The sequence below is a fragment of the Mus pahari genome, unplaced genomic scaffold (genome assembly GCF_900095145.1).
Source record: "Mus pahari unplaced genomic scaffold, PAHARI_EIJ_v1.1 scaffold_12214_1, whole genome shotgun sequence".
Taxonomy (NCBI): domain Eukaryota; kingdom Metazoa; phylum Chordata; class Mammalia; order Rodentia; family Muridae; genus Mus; species Mus pahari.
In genome coordinates this window covers 1-6,135 of record NW_018392572.1, presented here as the reverse complement: position 1 = coordinate 6,135, position 6,135 = coordinate 1, and the positions used below count along the sequence as shown (strand labels likewise).

At 36.8% G+C, this 6,135-nt stretch overlaps 1 pseudogene; it reads left to right on the top strand.

Moving 5' to 3' along the window:
* Positions 1 to 5,830, top strand: part of LOC110315098 — a 9,656-nt pseudogene extending 3,826 nt beyond the window's left edge.
* Positions 5,831 to 6,135: the final 305 nt, after the last annotated feature.

Below are 6,135 nucleotides of genomic sequence, written 5' to 3'. Positions count from 1 at the left end.
ACACATATTTATCCCATGGCATGGTCTCCTTGATGCTTCATTTTAGATGGACTTGGATAGGACTGGTCATCTCAGATGATGACCAGGGCATTCAGCTTCAATCAGATTTAAGAGAAGAAAGCCAAAGACATGGTATTTGTTTAGCTTTTGTGAATGTGATCCCAGAAACCATGAAGATATACATGACAAGGGGTAAGATACATGATAAACAAATTATGACTTCTTCAGCAAAGGTTGTTATCATTTATGGTGAAATGAACTCTACACTAGAAATTAGCTTTAGAAGATGGTTAGATTTAGGTGCTCAGAGGATCTGGATCACAACCTCACAATGGGATGTTATCACAAATAAAAAAGATTTCAGCCTTGATTTCTTCCATGGTATTGTCACTTTTGCACACCACAAAGGTTGGATTACTAAATTTAAGAATTTTATGCAAACAATGAACACTTCCAAATACCCAATAAACATTTCTGAGTCAATATTGAGGTGGAATTATTTTAATTGTTCAGCCTCTAAGAACAGCATTAAAATGGATCATTTCACATTCATCAACACTTCGGAATGGTTAGCAAAGCACAAATTTGACATGGTCCTGAGTGAAGAAGGCTACAATTTGTATAATGCTGTTTATGCTGTGGCCCACACTTACCATGAACACATTCTTCAACAAGTAGAGTCTCAGAAAATGGCAGAAGACAAAGGAGAATACTCTGAATGTCAGCAGGTAAAGTTTCTTACATTTCATTATGCTTAGATATATCAATGTGATCTTTTAGGTTTTTATTAGATATTTTCTTCATTTACATTTCAAATGCTATCCCCAAAGCCCCCTATACCCTTCTCCCGTCCTGCTCTCCAATCCACCCACTCCCGCTTCCTGGCCCTGGCATTCCTCTGTAATGGGGCATATAATCTTCACAATACCAAGGGCCTCTCCTCCCACCGATGGCCAACCAGGCCATCCTCTGCTACATATGCAACTAGAGACACAGCTCTTAGGGGTACTGGTTAGTTCATATCGTTGTTCCTCTTATAGGGTTGCAGACCCCTTTAGCTCCTTGGGTACTTTCTCTACCTCCTTTATTAGGGTCCCTGCGCTCTATCCAATAGATGACTGTGAGCATTCACTTCTGTATTTGTCAGGCATTGGCATAGCCTCACAAGAGGGAGCTATGTTAAGGTCCTGCCACCAAAATCTTTCTGGCATATGCAATAGTGTTTGGTTTGGTGGTTTTACATGGGATGGATTTCCGGTTGGGGCAGTCTCTGAATGGTCTTTCCTTCTGTCTTAGCTCTGGCCTTTGTCTCTGTAACTCCTTCCATGGGTATTTTGTTTCCTATTCTAAGGAGGAATGAAGTATCCACGTGTTGGTATTCCTTCTTCTTGAGTTTAATGTATTTTGTAAATTGTATCTTGGATATTCTAAGCTTCTTGGCTAATATCTGCTTATCAGTGAGTGCATACCATGTGGGTCCTTTTGTGACTGGGTTATCTCACTAAGGATGATAACCGCCAGATCTACCCATTTGCCTAAGAATTTCATGAATTCATTGTTTTTAATTGCTAAGTAGTACTCCGTTGTGTAAATGTACCACATTTTCTGTATCAATTCCTCTGTTAAGGGTCATCTGGGTTCTTTCCAGCTTCTGGCTATTATAAATAAGGCTGCTATGAACACGGTGGAACATGTGTCCTTATTACCAGTTGGAACATCTTCTGGGTATATGCCCAGGAGAGGAATTGCTGTATCTTCCAGTGGTACTAGTTTTCCAGAGTGGTTGTACCAGCTTGCAATCCCACCAACAATGTAGGAGTCTCCCTCGTTCTCCACCTCCTTGCCAGCATCTGCTGTCACCTGAATTTTTGATCTTAGCTATTCAGACTGGTGTGAGGTGGAATCTCAGGGTTGTTTTGATTTGCATTCCCCTGATGATTAAGGATGTTGAACACTTTTTCAGGTGCTACTCAGCCATTCGGTATTCCTCAGTTGAGAATTCTTTGTTTAGTTCTGTACCACATTTTTTAGTAGGGTTATTTGATTTTCTGGAGTCCATCTTCTTGAGTTCTTTATATATATTGGATATTAGTCCCCTATCTGATTTAGGGTTGGTAAAGATCCTTTCCCAATCTGTTGGTGGCCTTTTTGTCCTTTTGTCTTTTTTTTTTTTTTTTTTTTTTGGTTTTTCGAGACAGGGTTTCTCTGTGTAGCTCTGGCTGTCCTGAAACTCGCTCTGTAGACCAGGCTGGCCTCGAACTCAGAAATCCACCTGCCTCTGCCTTCCAAGTACTGGGATTAAAGGCATGCGCCACCACCGCCCGGCGGCCTTTTTGTCTTATTGACAGTGTCTTTTGTCTTCAATGTGATATTTTAAATGGACTCACAGAAAAAATTGTACATTTGTTCAAGATTATTCTCTCGGTGGAATGATTTGCATACTGCAAAACTCCCTAATAAATCTTTTACATGGATGAATAGCATGCCAAAAAGAACATTTAATAGAAGACAATCCATTTTTTATGAATATCAGTGAGTTTTTTGAAAAGATGTCTTAACATTTCACCAAAAGAGTTCAAAATTTAAAATAGTATCCAAGAGTTTTATCATAAAATCCTTAAGTGATAACTAGACTAGAATATTTTTCTAAAGAATAATTTCTCAAAACTTGATACATGTGCTGTGTTTAATATTTATTTAAATTAACAATTTACAAAAATAAATGATTAAGACTGCACATTTTTATTGAGTTTGTTTATTTTATGTGTATACACTATATACATGAAAGACCCAGAAATATTTTTTATTTTTACAATTTCCAGACATCCAGACTTCCCCTTCATTCCCACATACATGGCTTCATTTATTAAAAAGTATTTTGACAAACTTGTTCACACACACACACACACACACACACACACACACACAAACACACACACACACACACAGACACACACACACACACACCCTATGTTACTTGTTATCTGGTAATCATTTTTTCTAGCACATTTTATCATCAAACATTAATATGAAGTATATAAGTTTTCAGTTATCAGTGAAGTATATTGTATTTTACTACACGGGATTATTTCAATAAAGCTGTCTTTTCTGAAAGTCATTAAGAAATTAGGGGATATTCTCAATTTTGCATTCCCTTTATTGATATACACATGTATGCATGCATCTCTTTTAGTTGGCTCCCTTGCTGAAAACTAGGATATTTACTAACCCTGTTGGAGAACTGGTGAACATGAACCATAGGGAAAATCAGTGTTCAGAGTATGACATTTTCATCATTTGGAATTTTCCACAAGGCCTTGGATTAAAAGTAAAAAATAGGAAGCTATTTTCCTTGTTTCCCATGGAGTCAACAACTTCATATATCTGAAGATTTGGAATGGGCCACAGGAGGAACATCAGTGGGTATACCACAATTTTTGTTTTTTTTCAGGAGATCTAAAATTTAAAATATCAGGCACTGAAGTAAGAGCTTTGTGGTTAAGACCAATTGCTACTCTTGCAAAAGACCATCCACAAATGTTATAATTGCCAAAATTTGATAACTCTCAACTTCATGAAATCTGGTCATAAATGCGTCAAGCCTCTGGATTCCATGTTCAATAGAACCCACATGCCTATTCACCCACAATACAGGAATATATTTATTAAATTTATAGTATAATATATATGTACATATAATTAATTAAAAAATTTAACTACATATAAAGCATGGAATTTTCTGATTGTGTGAACATATTTATAGCCTGATTAAAAATAGCATGTATTCATTAACATAAATCTTTGTCCACATTCAAGGTTTTCACTTTTTAATTTATAAATTTTGTATTTTTTATTTATTTACATTTCAAATATTATTACACTTCCTGTTTTTCCCTCTTTTGTGGAGGATTGCCTTATCTGGCATCAGTGGGAGGGGAGTCCCCTGGTCCTCTGAAGACTTGATGTCTCAGCATAAAGGAATGCTAGGGTGGTGAGGCAGGAGAGGGTGGGAGAGGGGGCTCCCTCATAGAATCAGGGGAAGTAGGGGAAGGGATGGGGTTCAAGGTTTTCTTTTACACTTAGGAAAATTTCATTAATTTTATGAGAGTCTTACATAACATATTTTGGTCATATACATCAAACAACTCTTCCTTGACTTACCCTACCTTCTTTTTCCAAACAACTCAGTTGACTTTTTTAAAGTTACAAATCATGAGAGAAACACTGATGCCACATAAATATTCCTTTTGGATTTATCAGTTCAGTAAGGAAAAAATTTTAATTTCTACAACCTGAATGTTACATATACAATATTACATGATGTAGTAAATATTGTGTGACATTCAGTGCATTGCAGGGTAATACAAATAATCATGTGGCTGAAATTTATGTTATCCTGGTTATCAGAGGAATATGTATAGCCATATCTGTTAATGTCCCATATATCAATCCATGGGTCATTATTCATAAGATGTATACATAAACTACACAAGCACACTCAAACACATATTATATAATGTCTATGCATTGCCTCAGGTACCCTCCTCCATGTGCAGTATGACATGTACTGCTGGATTCAGGAAAATTCATCAGAAAGAAAGAGCAGACTGCTGCTTTGATTGTGTTCAGTGCCCAGAAAATGAGGTTTTCAATGAAACAGGTACATGCTTGCATGCAAAAGAAAAACTGCTGAACTGGAGTACCTTCTCTTTACAAACTAGAAATATGATATGGCCTAGATGCAAACTGAAGACTTAAAATCTTCATGTGTCAGACCTTAATTAGTTAAATAATGCCAACTTCTTTTGGACCCAGCAAATAACTTGAAATATCTTCCTCAAACAAGGCGTTTCTCTCACAACACACTGGTTACTGATTTTATATAGAAAATGCTTAGAGGGACATACATGTGTAGCAATTTTTAAAAGTAATATTTTAGGTATAATCTATGCATATATTTATTTTTCTTTGATTCATTGTACAAAGAAACTTGACTACCTGATCAGTCTATAATCTTCCCCTCCATCACCCAGCTTAGTCCCCGACAAAGACCAGATGCTCAGAGTAACAGTTGTTGATTAATGAAATATATTTTAAGCGCTTAGATGGCTTAAAGAGTTAAGCATTTCCTGTCAAAGAGTTAGAACAAGAGTGAAGATTTCCAGAATGCAACAAGAGTTGTGATAGTGCTTATCATCAATCACCGCCTAGCTAAGGAAAGAGGGATGAATGTGAACATCCATTACCTCCATGCCATGTAACTTGGAATGTGTTGCTGTGAAGAGAGAAATTGTACCACAAAGAGAGGGATGTGCATATGTCTATGAGGCATACAGCTCCAAGAATGAAAAAAATGCCGTTATGGAAACTGTATTTGCATGAGAAATTGTATGTTCTGGTTCCTATGTGTAGATAGAGACAAAGGGGCACAACAAAGTAAACAAAGTACATAATGCATTTCATCAACTGACATCAATAACGATGTCCGCTCACTACCCTTGTCTGTGAATAGTGAATTCATGGTTTTAGGAATTAATTAATCTGAGATTATGCATATTATTATTCATTGCATTATTTTTTGTTTAGTAAATAATTTTTTTGTGTTACATTCCCTATGATGGTGATCTGTTACATCACAATGCATAGGTAAATAGAGAACAGTCTTAAGTTAGTGGTTCCTAGAGCAGTAAGGAATGGAACTGATGCTTAAAACCAAATTATTTATTGATATATCCTCTGAATAATGCAAATGCCCAATTATCAACTATGTAATTATGATATCTTAAAAGGGTTTATTGTTATTTGTCAGCAGATATGGAACAGTGTGTGAGATGTCCAGATGATAAATATGCCAACTTGGAGCAAACCCATTGCCTCCAAAGAGCTGTGTCATTTCTGGCTTATGAAGATCCGCTGGGGATGGCTCTAGGATGCATGGCACTGTCCTTCTCAACTATCACAATTCTAGTATTAGTCACTTTTGTGAAGTACAAGGATACTCCCACTGTAAAGGCTAATAACCGCATTCTCAGCTACATCCTGCTCATCTCTCTAGTCTTCTGCTTTTTATGCTCATTGCTCTTCACTGGACATCCCAACCAGGTCACCTGCATCCTGCAGCAGACCACATTTGGA